The sequence below is a fragment of the Crocodylus siamensis genome, chromosome 1 (genome assembly GCF_052110815.1).
Source record: "Crocodylus siamensis isolate JL-2025a chromosome 1, ASM5211081v1, whole genome shotgun sequence".
Taxonomy (NCBI): Eukaryota; Metazoa; Chordata; order Crocodylia; family Crocodylidae; genus Crocodylus; species Crocodylus siamensis.
The window spans coordinates 243,059,753-243,074,290 of NC_143395.1; the positions used below are offsets into that span (position 1 = coordinate 243,059,753).

At 39.0% G+C, this 14,538-nt stretch overlaps 1 protein-coding gene across 17 annotated transcripts in view; it reads right to left on the reverse strand.

Annotated features, from left to right (window-relative positions):
- ROBO2 (roundabout guidance receptor 2) overlaps window positions 1-14,538 on the reverse strand; it is a 663,916-nt gene that overhangs the window by 576,586 nt on the left and 72,792 nt on the right. The window lies entirely within an intron of this gene.

Below are 14,538 nucleotides of genomic sequence, written 5' to 3' on the forward strand. Positions count from 1 at the left end.
GATGTCACTGGATCTCATTAACTACATCACTCACTATTCCAGTCTTCCAGAGGTCACCTCGACTGAAGACTCTGGGATAGGAAGAGTTTCTGGCAAAAATGCACAGATGTTCCCTATAGTAGCATCTGATGAAGTAAGCGCTCTGCTTACGAAAGTTCAGGCTATACATGCTCAATTTAATCTATAAAGGTGCAAATGTACCCTGCCTTCTCCTGAAGTGGAAACATATGGAAACAAGCACAGATATGTATACTGTCCTTAAGTTTCTACAGTGTTGGTCTATTTTGTAACAGAATGTTTTATATCAAACTTTTTTGAAAGATATACACACAGCTGTCAAAAAGGCAATAAATTCAGAAAAGATACAGAATTAATTCCACTTTCTGACAATAGTAAGTCAAAATTTAATTTAAAATATAGTTGACAGATCTTTCCCAAGAATGCTTATATTTACAAACAATGGAAAGAGAAAAAAAGGACTTGATATATGACATATATAGAGGATTTCATTAAATTAAGTAAAATGGACCAAATATATACTTATTTCATCTCATTATTAAATTGTGCTCAACGTGTTTTTAACAAATAAACTTCATTACAATTCAGAAGCTTGAGGAGGAGAAGGGTGTCTTGCATGCTCCAGACTACTGAAATTATTAAAAGCATTAATGATACTTAAAATTTTACACAAAAAATATATTTTGGCAAGTACTGATATATCAATACTTGGATAGCCAACCTTTCCCTATAATTTAAGGATATGATTTTCTTCAGTATTAGAAAATAAAAAATATTTGATGGCTTATAAATTATACTTCCTGATATATTACATCTCAGTTACACAGCAGTTTTGCATGTCTTGATTAAAAACTTTGTGCCGTGCACCAATAAAAACTAGTCCTATTGTGTCATTAACTTTATAACTCTATCTAACTGTATTCCCTACAATGATCCATGCTGTGAAAACCAAATCATTTGCAAGAGATAGGTGAAAGTTAGTATTATTAAACCCAGTTTTTTAGTTCACCTGCGGTATTAGTATAAAAAAACCAACTGTGAAAGTGCTTGATAATGTGTGTAGATGCACCCACCTACAGGAAAGTGTATAGATGCACCCACTTATTCCAATTTTGCAGTACTGTAATATAATGGATTTCAGTGAAGCTATTCCAGATTACCATCAGTGTAAGAGAAAGCACAATTATTTCCTTATTTCTCTTCACGAAGGTATAGACTTTTGGACTCCATGTTAATAACTTGTCAAGATGCAGCTGGGCACAAAAACGTTACCTTTTCTGTATTATTAAGATAAAAACTAAATAGAGAACTAATCAAGAAAACTAAAAGTACAAACATGCAAAAAACATTCTGTTAAATTTGTTTTGTTGTTTTCAGTATGATAGGTAGAGTAGTCAAAGAAGATGATCCTTTGTGGCACCTAAGTGCTTTGACAGAACTTAGGTGCTTACTGAGTCTCAGTAGGCGCGTCAACACGAGACACTTTGAGTGCAGTAGACTAATACGAGAGCAGGACACTAGAGCAGTGATCAAAACCCATGCTTATGCACAGTAGAATTAGCCTGCTGCACTTTAGCATCACCTAGAGCACACGCGCCGGTGCTACTGTGCAGCAGTGCTGGTTACTGCTCATTTAGTTACCTGCAGTAACCAGCACTGTTGCGCAGTAGCACCAGAGCATGCATTCTACATGATGCTAAAGCATAGTAGGCTAATTCTATTGTAATAACAGGTACCAATTAAATGTGCAGTAAGCACTACACCTTAATGCACATGTAGACATGGCTTTTGTGAATCAGGCATGGCATGGATTTTGTGGAACAGTCTCTTGGACTTAAGTACCTAAATGCTGCTTAAATTGCATTTAAGATTCAAAAAGGCTTTTTGGATATGTGCCTGGGCTTGTCTATGCACCCCTAATGTGGCATGATGGTATGCTACAATAAATCACAACATGCTTACTTCATGAGTATTAGCACTGAACCAGATTTAACATAGCTGGATTTGCTCAGTATCGAGTGATTATGAGTAAACTGTTTGAAGAAGCCAAGCTTACTGGTGTACTCCCAGTATTGTACTGACTACACTATACCCAGTTTGGTAGGCAGCACACACAGATCAGGCACAGCACCTTGCACTGTGCACTTCCTAGCAGTAGGACAATGTATACATATCCTCTGTGTGTCAGTTCCACATTAGTAAAATGGGGGTAATAGTACTTTCCTACCTCACAACGGATATAAGGTATAAGGCTATTTACAATAATGTGCCTGAAGCAGTTAGATTGGAGAGTGATGAGTTATATAAGTACCTAGATAGAAACAAAAGGGAAAAGGGACTGTAAAAGTGGGCTACAACCCTGCTGCTGACAGCTGAGTGACAAAATTTTTTCCTTTTATTCTTAGACTTTTTAATCCCAATTTACAGTGCCAGCTAGTTCAAAGAACTAAAACTGGGTCAGAAGAAGCTTCTTTTCCTGGGGGTTGCTTTCAATTTCTGTTTCAATTTGCCAGCTTCCAGTATGCACATAGGCTTGTATCTCACAGATAATGCTTATCTTCCCACTTTATTCACAACTAATTCAAAAAAAGAAAAAATCAACATTCCTCTGCTTTAAGCAAGGGGGACAGGCGGGGATACCCCACAACAAACAAAAGAGCTAAATTATTCAAATTAGTTCTACATGCACAAGCTCCTTTCCTGAAGATGATCTGTCAGGTAAAAATGAGAAGTGTTTCAGTAATCATTTAGAATGACCTAATCTTTCACCTAAACCCAGATACTTTTATCCATTATTTTTCACAACTTCTACACTTTTCTACTTCAAGTCATGACAAGAATTTGAAGTGCTAAAATGCCCTCAGAGGCTTTCCTTGTGTGTGAAAGGGCTGTGGGCAAAAGAAACCTACTAAGAAAGATTTTCCTACAATAACTCAAATCCAGTTATGCAAATCGAAACAGTAAAGAGAGTTTGAATAAGTATTGGATGAGCTGTGGATCTCCCCAGCGCTTTTCTGATCTGGAGTAAATCTCTTAATTGCTTAAGACTGTCAGTATATGTGACTCCAGAAACTAAGTTCTGATAGCCTTTAAAGATAGAGAGAAAGTAGAAAAAGATAAAGATGGGAAGTAAAAATGTTGTTTTTGTTACATGGAGCGTTGCCAATCCTATTGTCCTGGGGACCTCAGTAAATACTATGCACTTCTGAATAGAAGAGATACTAGTTTGCTAAGTTATTAAGAACAGGAATGCCAAGTTGAATATAGTCCCACGTTGCCTTTATATTTACAGGTCCGAATACCAGAATCTTTAAAAACTACCAGATTTTTTTTCATTTGAAATGGGGTAGCAAAATCTTTAAGAAAACAGCAGAAAACTAAATTGGAAATAAGATAGGAAAGCTAGTGTCACTGAAGTAAGAACAGTTCTGAATTTTCACACAAGGTGAATGCCAAATTGACTCAGAGATCTGAAAATCTTTGTGTTCAAATCCTTTTTTTTTTTTCTGGTTTGGGTTTTTTGCGAGTTGGGGGGTTTGGTTTTGTGTTGTTGGTTTCTTCCCAACCCCTCATTTTAATGCGTCAGCACCTGCCACTTCCAGCTGGAACTAAAATAAGGGCAGTTGTTCAAAAGCTTTCCTAATGAGACTGGAGACCAGTTTTTTAAAACTAACAAATTTGGATGAGTATGGAAACCATTGGTGTTCATCCAAAATTTGTCAGTTTGAGCCATCAGCTAAATAAATATGTGTATTCAATAAATACTAGCATTAATAATGGTTTTTAGATCTGATATGGGTTCCTATTCATTGTTGTGAGCAATATAAAGGCTGCCTCAAAGATATCATTTCTTTTTTTTCTATTTCATTTCTTTATTATAAAATGAAAGGATAAGAAATGTAATGCAATGTATGGTACTAATGAACAAAGCACAAGGACTCCTACTTTTTAATTTAATCTTTTCATAATGAATCTTCCTTTACCTAAAGGTGTAGGTCAGATCCATACCAGTCTAGCAGCATATTTAGTTAGTATAATGAACACATGCTTATGTTTGTACATAACAGCACAGAAGAAAAGTAATGTGGTTAACATCATCTGGCTGCCTTTGCCTCCCCAGGTCAAATGGCCATGTAGTCATTGAAGCTGGGTCAACTAGGTGCAGCCTTCATTGTGAGTTTGGGGTAAGGCTCAAAGTTTCCCTGCTTGAGACTGTCCCTTAAAAGCTCACTAAATTTCTCTGCCAAAATATAAAATAAGAATAGTACCCAAGTGTTTAAACAATGCCTATTTCTGCAGTGCATGACAGCAGCGCATTTAAGGCATGAGTTGAGCCTTACTCTGGGCTTGTACAGAAGACAACCCCTAGTCAACCCCATCGTGAATGGATACCTGGAATTGAGTCTAGGAAGTAAAAAGGTAGATATGATGTTCCCCCGTGTGCCACATTGTTTCCCCATGTGCCACTGGATACCAACACTGGCAAACCTTAATCTACACTAGTCCAAGGAGCTCCAAGGTATTGATTAACTTTTCACCATTTTTTAAAAATCTCTACGCTATTTAAGTGTGTACCAAATAATTTGGATTGCATGAGGAGGCCCTAGCAGTAGTCACAGTCTTCTGCTCCTCTCCCTTGTTAAGCTGTGTTAAGTCTGCTTGTGTGTAGGGCAAATGGTATACACACAGCTGATGCTATCAAAAAAGCAGCTGTTACAGCATGATCTAAAAGTAGTCGGAAGGTAACAATGTTAACTTCCCTCAAAAATCATTTTACAACTAAACCCCAAGGGCAGTTTGGTTTTGTTTCTCATATATTTCATCTTAAATTTTGCAAGCTGCATTTTCCCAAGAAAGGACCATTTCCTTTGTGGTTATAGCTACAGATGTAGCTATATAGGTGGGCCCTGGACTCTTGTGGTTTATGGAGAGGACCACCAAGACTTGACCTCAGTGCCAATGAAGGGAACACTACGTTCAAGTTGGGGAAAGAGGGAAAAATTCAGATTAGAACAGGAACTGAAAAGTGCTTCAGAACAAGGCAAACAGGGAGGTGGGGTTTTTTTATGAAAGGAGACTAGAAACAACAAAACAAAGAACTGAAAGGAGTTGACTGAATCTATCTATATGTTAGGGGGTAAAGAGCAGGGAAGGCAAATAATAATTTAAACTTAAGAACAATGTTATCACAAAAATATATGTATATAAAAGCTGGCCATGTATAAATTCAGGCTGGGAATTAAAATAATTTTTTTCTATTCTTCAGAAAAATAAAATTCTGTACCAGACTAGTTTGAAAAAAGACTAGACTTAAACTATAGCTGGACAAATTTGTGAATGGCAGACCATGATGCAGCTGCTTGCAAGAGCAGAGGATCAGACTCAGGAGTTATGCAGGAATTCCCTTCCAATCCTGTGTTGGTACAACAGATGGCAGATATCTGTGATGTCTGAAGTAACAGTGACAAACTTGCACATAAGCCTGAACATAAAAGAATGAATAGACTTTCACCAAGCAGTAAATTCATGCCATGTGCTTACCACCTCCTTCAAACAGAAAAGAACACCAGAAGCATCCATTCAAGACCACACATGTGCCCCCTGCAAAATCTGAACCAGATAGTCTACTAGGAGCTGGATGGAAAACATCACCTCGTTCCCTACTGAAGAGCCATCAGACATGAAATTATTCAATCTAAAACATCTGTGGAAGGATCTTGAAACAGCTCTCATCATAAAAAAGCATGATGAAATTTTAATCCCTTGAGAGCAGAAAAAACATAATACAGAAGTTCTTGAATAAAGAAAAAGTGCTTTCATTAAAAAGGGGGAGAGAGAGAATGATAAGATTCTAGTTTTCATGAACAAATACTGTGATAATCTGAATGTGAACCTATTAATGTATAACATCCACCAACTTTGCCCTAAAGATTTCTGTTAATTAGCAGTGCAATGCACTTTGTTAGTATTTAGATCATGTAGTGTTTGCAAATGAATGGTCTGGAGTGTTGCTTCAAATGAATTTTTTTATCTGACTTGACATCACAAAGTAGTACAACATGTCTGAGGCATATGCCAACAATAGCCAGTATTTCAATTAATATTCAAATACTGCTCATAGGTTTTCAGCAAAAGGGAGCAGAGGTGTGGAAATGCAAATTTGTTAAATAATTTGATGCTGCCTGTTATCTTGATCAGCTGTGTTATTTCCTGGACTAACTAAAATTAGAAAAATGTCAAGCACAGAATAAGTACATGAAACACACACAGTAATATACGATCAGCCCACATATGCCAGGAGATTTTTTTCCCCTCTCTAAAGAAAGCAATACATGAGTCATCCACAGTCACTAAGCTTTCAACCTTTTATCAGGTAGAATGTTCAGAATTATATAAACAGTAAGGCTTGATAAAATCAAAGGCAAGGGAAAGAGGGAAGCTTCAAAATCAAATGAAGTGATGTGCAAGAGATTATTAAAAGCAGAATCAGATGGAGAGCTCTGCAAACAGCTTCCAAAATGTAATGTCAATACCTTTCTCTTTGTGCAAAGGAACAAGGGGGGTGGGAGGAGGGCACTGAACACATGAATTTCAGAAAGGAAATGAGTGATCCTAGAGAGCTTTGCTTTGCCTTCAGCATTTTTTAGGTGTGAGAAACCGATGATCTATTCAAGTTATGGAGAACTGAGGAGAAGATCAAAGAACTTGTTATAGGAGGTGAGCAGAGGCAGAAGACTTTCAGGATAAAAACAGAGATAATGATGGAAAGCAGAGAAATCAGACACTTTAGGGCAGCGATTTTCAACCAGGGTAGAGCAGCATCCTGGAATACCTTGAGATCCTTTCAAGGGTGGGAAGCAATGTTAGTGTTGTTAGGTATGCATGATTCACAAATAAACCCAGAGATTTCCAAAAGGAATGTATAATGATAAAACATTGTGACCTGTTGTGGTCTTTTTGAGTTCTTTGCAACAGAAAAATTGTTGTATTATTTTTCCATATCCAAAAAACAAGCACAAACTAGAGGTGGAATTTTCTGAGAGGTGCCTTGAGTCTAAAGAGTGCCTCAAGTCTACCAAGGGGTGACTACCAGTGGCATAACAGTAGGAAAGAAGAAGCAGATCAGCAGTCACTAACAGTACAGAACCTGAATTTGCAATTTGTATCCAGAAAGTGGAAAAGCTAGGGCTGGCTCACCAATTCAAATCATACTGTTTTCAGTCAGCATGTCTACAAGTGAATTAATGAGCCATAGTTACTGTGCATTAAGTTTAGTACTTGGTTAGCTGAGTACTAAATCAATGCACAGTAACTCGAGCTACTGTGCAATAGCACCCGGTGCACAGGATTTTAGTGACACTTACTGTGCAGTAGCCTAATACTACTGTGCAGTAGCATATTAGCATGGTTTTTGCCCAGCACACTACTGCACACTTATTAGGCTACTGCACAGTTAGCATCTTGTGTAGACCCACCCAGTGGTGACAGGTGACAGAACAAAGAGCAATGGCCTAAAGTTGCAGCAAGGGAGGCTTAGGTCAGAGCTGGCTCCCAGGTCCTGCGTACATTCCCGGTTGGGGGAGGGTGGAAAGAGGAGGCACATGCCCCCCAGATGTATGTGCAGGGCATGGGTGGGCTACCTGCCCTGCTGCCTTTCACCCAGGGCCTCCACGACCCAGTTGGTGGGACCCAGAGTAGCAGGGCAGAGTAAGGCCAGGCAGGGAAGTTCCTTGCTGCTACAAGCCCTGCACCACCCTGGCGAAGTACCCCCTGCCTGTCCAGCAGCAACGGGGGTGGAAGCGCAGAATTGTGCCCCTCACTACTGCCAGGTGGGCAAGAGGTGCCTTGCCATGTCAGCAAGGAGCTCCCAGCTGCAGTAATGAGTTTCCCCGCCCAGCCCCACTCTTCCCTGCTGTACCAGGTCCGTCCCACTGGGCCATGTAGGTCCCAGAGGGGAAGGGAACAGGGTGAGGAGCCCAAGCCTGAGCCCACAGTGGGTAGTCCACACCAGCCCCCACGGGCTCCATTCCAGCCATGCTGCCCATGGGGTAGGGAAGCCAGGCTCCACACTCTGCTCTGCCGCAGCAGCCGCCACCTTCCGTGGGTGGCAGCCAGGGCTCATACACTGCTGTGTGGGGCACAGGGTTGTGGACCTGGGTCCCTGGCCCATACATCTGGCAGCTGGGGGCTCCCTCTGGCAGAGTGGGGGAGTGAGGGGCACCAGCAGGGATGGATGGTTGTGGCTTGGGAGCAATGGGCCTGGACCTGGTGAGTGCAGGGAGCAGGGGGAGCTCTGATTTTCTACAATAAAAAACCCAAAATCAAATAGCAGAACTTATAGGTATTCAAAATTTATTTTATAACAGTGTTTGAGGCACTGTTAGGCTTCCAAATTACTTTAAAATTGTAAATATATCAATAAAACATTGTGTTCACTTGACCCTTTTAGATATATATAGCAGTGTTTGATTTTAATTGCAGATTGGGGGGGTGTTAATCAGTGAAAAACAGATATTTTATCGGAGAATTTATGATTTTTAAGTAAAGAAAACCAGGATTCCTGTTCATCAGGTGCTGAAGAAGATTTAGCTTTTGACACAGACAGATATTCAACACCATTCAGACTTGGTGGAATGTGATCGATCACATTTTTTAGCAGAGGACTATTCTCTTTGGTAAGTACCACTATGCATTTGCCCCGTTCTGAGCAGAACACTCTCCACTGCATTCTGAAGTCATTTATACCTGCCTCAGACAAACACAAAGAGCTATGAGATAAGAGAGGTAGGGTTTTAGACTCACTTGGCATAAGGGTAGTGAATGAAATAGGTGCAAGACGATGAATGTATTTGAAAGTAAATCAGATATTTGATCATCCAGCTATTAGTTTCTCGGCTGAAACTGACAGTTGCAACTATGAACTTGTTTATATTTGCAAGTATTTGCCCAATAGGGACTAGAATGAGGACTCCATCTTGCTTCATCATACACTATTTCACAGTTTCTGATGTCATGTTATTTTGCATATACTTTGGATTCCAACTACATGTACTGAATTGATTGATCATTATAGATACACTGTTTCCTTTTGCAAAAGATACACAGAATATCCTTAGGAATTATAAGGGGTTTTTTCAACATTATATTCCTCACATTTTTTTGTCTTCATATTTTGTAAATAAACCAGATATTTTATAACATAGGATTTCTTTTGTTAAAGATGCAGCTTACATTCACTTTGGAGTACACCTGTGACTTTTTGCTAAACACTCAAATCTACTGCTGTAACCTCTCTTATTGTTACAGATAAAACATCAATTTAGTTTTGGATTTAATGCAAACAGGATCATTATGTTTGGAAAATGTTCCAAAGCATGCTATTCCAGCAATCTGTGACCTATAAATAATGCAAGACCTTTTCTTTCTCCAAATGACCTCAGTTCAAGCACAGCACTGAAAAATGGAGGCTAAAATTTATACTGCAGTCATGGAATTCAATTTATTTCTAGTTCTCCAATGGAACCATGAATCAGAGTCTGTTCACACTTCTGTATCAGCACCACCATGTACCCCCAGCCATTCTCCTTCCTGCCACCTGCAAAAGAATACCCCCTACTTTTGAACATTTCTGCTTTTTATTTTGATAATCAAAGCCAGCTAATCTGAGAAGACCTTGCGTTTTGTTTCAGAAGAAAGGAGGAGGAAGAAATGACAGTTTTTTCCATGACCCTTGACCTTTGAACCACAACCTACTTGCCACTAAAGCATTCAACACCTCAGTTAATCTCTCCATGCTGCACTGGCACAGCACTGAAAAAGGAAAAAGAAAAAAAAATAATCTGGGGACTTCATCAATTTTTCATGAATTTTCATTTAGGCCAAAGCCCCCTCTTACAGTGGTCGATAGATCAAGCTGCTGTCACATATTTAACACCTGGGGCTATAGCTGCTATCTCCGGGGGCTGCCACTGATTCAATCTAGATCACAAGCAGGCAGAATTGGTGCAAGAACCCCTCATGCTCTTTCTGTTCTTTACATGTGGCGCCCAATGCATGAAACTGAAATCCTATCTACAGTAGCTATTGCAAATCTGTCTCCTGATATTCCCACTGGAAAACACCAGAGGTTCAGTCACAGCCACTTCTGCATTGTGAATGACTGTGCTTTTATTTTCAAAATATTTTTGAAAAGCACTAAACACATTCCATAAAGTACACATTACTTACAACCTACCTTGGAGTCAAATTATTTAAAAGACCCTCGATGCAAGTCTTAAGTATTACTCTTTTTGATGCATCTAATAATAATAACAGTAAAATGTATTAAAAAACCCTATTTGCAGTATTTTAAATACTCGAACTGAAGATAAACACATCTTACACTTTTTTCACATAGCAAATATGTTTCAGTTGTTTTATGGTAAAACCATAAAAAAAACCCAGCAAAATTCTCCATACATACATATGTATAAATCACAGAGTTGGAATTTTTTTTTCATTAATAGGACGCTCCTAAAGATTTTCAGGCATATTGTTATTTGAATACATCTGATATGTGATTGACATTTCTCAACCACAATGGAACCTCAAATTGAAAAAAAAGCATGACTTAAATGCTTCACATCAAAAGCCTTCAAGATAATAAAATCTTTAGGAACAAGAATACTATGTAGTTGGGTTATTTATTTATTTACTGGTAAAAGGAAAAGCAAAACAATCCATCAATGCATGATCAACTGTAAGTGTATGTTTAAATGATTTCCTAAATAGGGATAACCTTTTTTTAAGGCATGAATTCTAGCAGTTCTTTTGATTTCAAGTGTCTTTCTTAGGGACTCAAATCAAAGAAGTATTCCTATTTAGCAAAGCACTTCAAAAACACATTTGTGTCCCACTGGGATGTGCTTACAAACTGACCTGAGTAAGGACAGATTTAAGCATATGTTTAAGTGCTTTACTCAGATTGTTGCCTTAATTACATAGGTTCTTATCATGTAAGGTGCTGAGTGCCCATGGAATTAATCACAGTTTAGAGAGATGTGTATCTTGGGAGATCAGGCTGAAAAATGAATGGTTTGGTAATAGTGTGCTGTTTGGGTTTGCAAATTTTTGCAATCTTATGAATTTGTTTTTTCCCTTTTCATTTTTTCAAAAAAACTGGAACACTGTAAGTAAAAGTAATCAGGGATTTATAATTAGAGTGCTTGTGCAGCAGGCATAGGAAAAATATATAGGAATGAAATGCAATTATATTAGCCTAAAATCAGAAGTATGCACATCTCTCTGGGCAGTAATCCAGGAGACTAACAAAACATACATCTATTAAATAGTGTCTTTATCTAAAGTAGTAAAGCAAAGAAGTTGTTCATCTTTACATTAAGCACTATTTAATAGTAGGGTTTTATTATTATTACCATATTATTATTTACAAAAACAGAGAAGATTCAGGTTTTGAAAACTGTGAAAAACAGCAGTTTCCTCTTTGCCAGTTTGAGTCCGCTGACACTTAAAAAAGGAGACAAATCAGCAACTGTCAGCAGAGAGTCTCTATAACCTCCTCTTCATCTGCTGCTGAAAATGATTTAGCTTTTCGCACAGAGTAGTTTTCAACACAATTACAGGTACTATGCATGAAACTTGGTTGAATGTGGCCTATCATGCTTTTCTTAACAACGCTGTGCTGTCCCATCTACACGAAGAACTAAACTCATTTCAACAGCAGCTGAGGACAGGTGAGTGGGGAATCTATAGCTGACAACAGCTGTCAGCAATAGTTCATTTCTCTAGGGTTGATGGACTGTTTGGGAAGCTCCTAAAACTTTTTCATGAGATTCCTATTAAAAGCCTTAATATTGCAATTCTCTACAAATGTTTAGAAAATAATTGTATATGTCAGCGTATAAAAAGCAGGCACTTGAATGAGAAATACATGGTCTCTCAAAACCAAACTGGGAAGAGTTGAATAGTTCTGCTGTCAGTCTCTATTAAAAGCTGTGTCTTAGCAATTAGATGCTGCTCTTCACAAAGGTGTTCATCCTCAGTCTGCACTTTTTCATACAGCCATGAGAGTGGATACAACTATCCTGTGCTTTAATGATAATGAATATTTTATTAAAACTTTTTTATCAACTTCACTGAAGACCCTCTCACAATGATAAACATGCTGCAGTTCTAGCAAAGGCAAAGCACTATGTAAAATAAATGGCCCAGGAATGCTTGCTTTAATCCCAAAAGAGCTTAATTGAAGAATTCAGACAATTACACTTCAAAGCTATTATCTGGTGTCAGGTGCATGATGCCATTACGAAAACTTTGGCTTTGGTTTCAGATCTCAAATTTCAAGTCTTGCAATCCTTCCCTAAAATACCTTCTACAATGAAACCTCGTTTTATTATTTTTGCAGTCTTCTGTTATCTGCTGTTTAGTTCACGCATGACCTGCCACCAGCTGCAGTGGTTAATATCGCATCTCAGGAGACTAGGCATAATGTAACTGGAGTCTCATAGCAGTCACTGAAGTAGATATCAGTAAGAACTGATGCAATATAAGATCACTTTTGCCTAAAGCCCCCAGTTGTGTTGGTGTGACAACTCAAGGTGCAATTGCAGCAGGTTTTTTCTCCATGTTTAAACAACACACATTTTCACCTTAATGTTGCAAGTAGGTCTGCAAGTTAAGAAACCCAAAATTTTAAAAGTGCTCATACCTGTGGTATTCTTGTCAAACACCTTTACAAAACATCAGTGCTTGTAAAAGGAATAATTCAACAAGTTTAACTTGAATTGTATGGTTAAGTTTTCCTCTCATAGCTTGCAAGCTCTTTTATGCTAGCCAAGTCTTTTCACCAGCCCAGAATACTTACCAGTCCTGAACTGATGCCTTCATGGTTTGGAGTAATGCCCAAGGTAGACTTGAATGAGAGCTATAAGCCAGTTTTCACTTACGATTTGAAACAGAGTTGAAGCCAGAGGTACAAATAATCAACTGGCTGACCCTTCTATACTAGTTAATCCAATATCTTCTGATAACTGTTTTAAAGGAATATCCTTTGTGCAACATGTAAGTAGAACAAACTTAAGCAGTCCTCCTGATACCCTTCAGATCATTTTCAGATAAAAGCTCTCCTTCTCTCATTAGCTTACATACAAAGGCTATAATTGATGATAGCCACAGGGCCAGGTATACACAGTAAATATTCTCATATATTCTCATATAATGGTATCTGTTGAAAATTGGAAGATTAATCATGTAAAGATTTAAAAGTAGCAAGCAAAATTGTTGTGCCACATTCAGCACATGCTCAGGTCCACTTCATTTTAGGTAACTATTGAATCTACTAGAGATTAAGCATCTACGTACAATTAAACATATGTTTACATAAAAATAGAGGCTGGATCAGAGCCTGTAGTGAAAACTGAAGTCCAAGAAAAGATTTATGATTCCTGATTTTAAAGAATATTTATATACTAAAATGACTTTTCCTTTTCTCCATCTCCTTTACCAACCCACACAATCACTGTATTAACATGAATCCAAGATAATTTTGAATTTAAGATGACCCACAATTATTAGATTCTAAACACCATTTAAATTGTTACAATATTCCATGTATAGTATCTAATTATTGGTGGGTCATCTTAAAATTTGTGTCTCCCTACTGCTGCAGTGGGGAAATCAGGAGCAGGGAGGCAACACAGGCAACCCACAGCAGGTGACAGGCAGTAGAAGTCAAATCATCTAAACCCCACTCTTTGCCCCCTGCTGCCTATCCTCCTTGTCCCTGGCACCTTTCCCCCTCAGCACCTTCCCTGCCCCCCAAAGTGACTGAGCCCATTGGCACCTGCCCCCTGCAGCCACCTGTCTCCCTCCTACAGTGTCTGCATCCCCCACTAGGTTCCCTCTACCACCACTTACTCTCAGCTCTGGCTCTGGTCATACTCCAGCCTGGAGCAAGGAACACATGGAGCTCCAGTCCTGGGGCATGGAGCATTCTCCACCCAGCCAAGTAACAGTGGTTGTTGTGACTCCAGCCTCAGCCATGGGACCAGGATAGAGGCAGAGTGAGGGGGTAGCAGAAGCTATGGGGAGGAGGACAACAGCTCCAACTCCAGCCCTGGCCCTGGCACTGGCTCCGGCTCCGGCTCCATCTCTGTCTTCGGTGTGGGATCACAGCCAAAGTAGCTGCCTGCCTGCCCGCCACCGCCCCCCCCCCCGCCACCACCACCAGCATTGCACTCAACTCTAATACAACCCGTAACACTGAATGGGGAAAAAAACCCTTGTCTTGGATTCAAGTAAATATGGTAGTTATGGACAATCAATATGCAACAACTTTGTATTTCATGTGAGTCAGGCTAATTTGACATGTAAATAAAATGACTCCTTCAGTATGCACTACTGGAAGCAGATCATGCATGTTTGGTGGTCTCTGAAAGATCTGTGATGATTTCACTCTTAGACAACGAGAATCAATAGGAACACGGCTGTTCCGGATGTGTTGAGAAATGGCGAACAATTTTC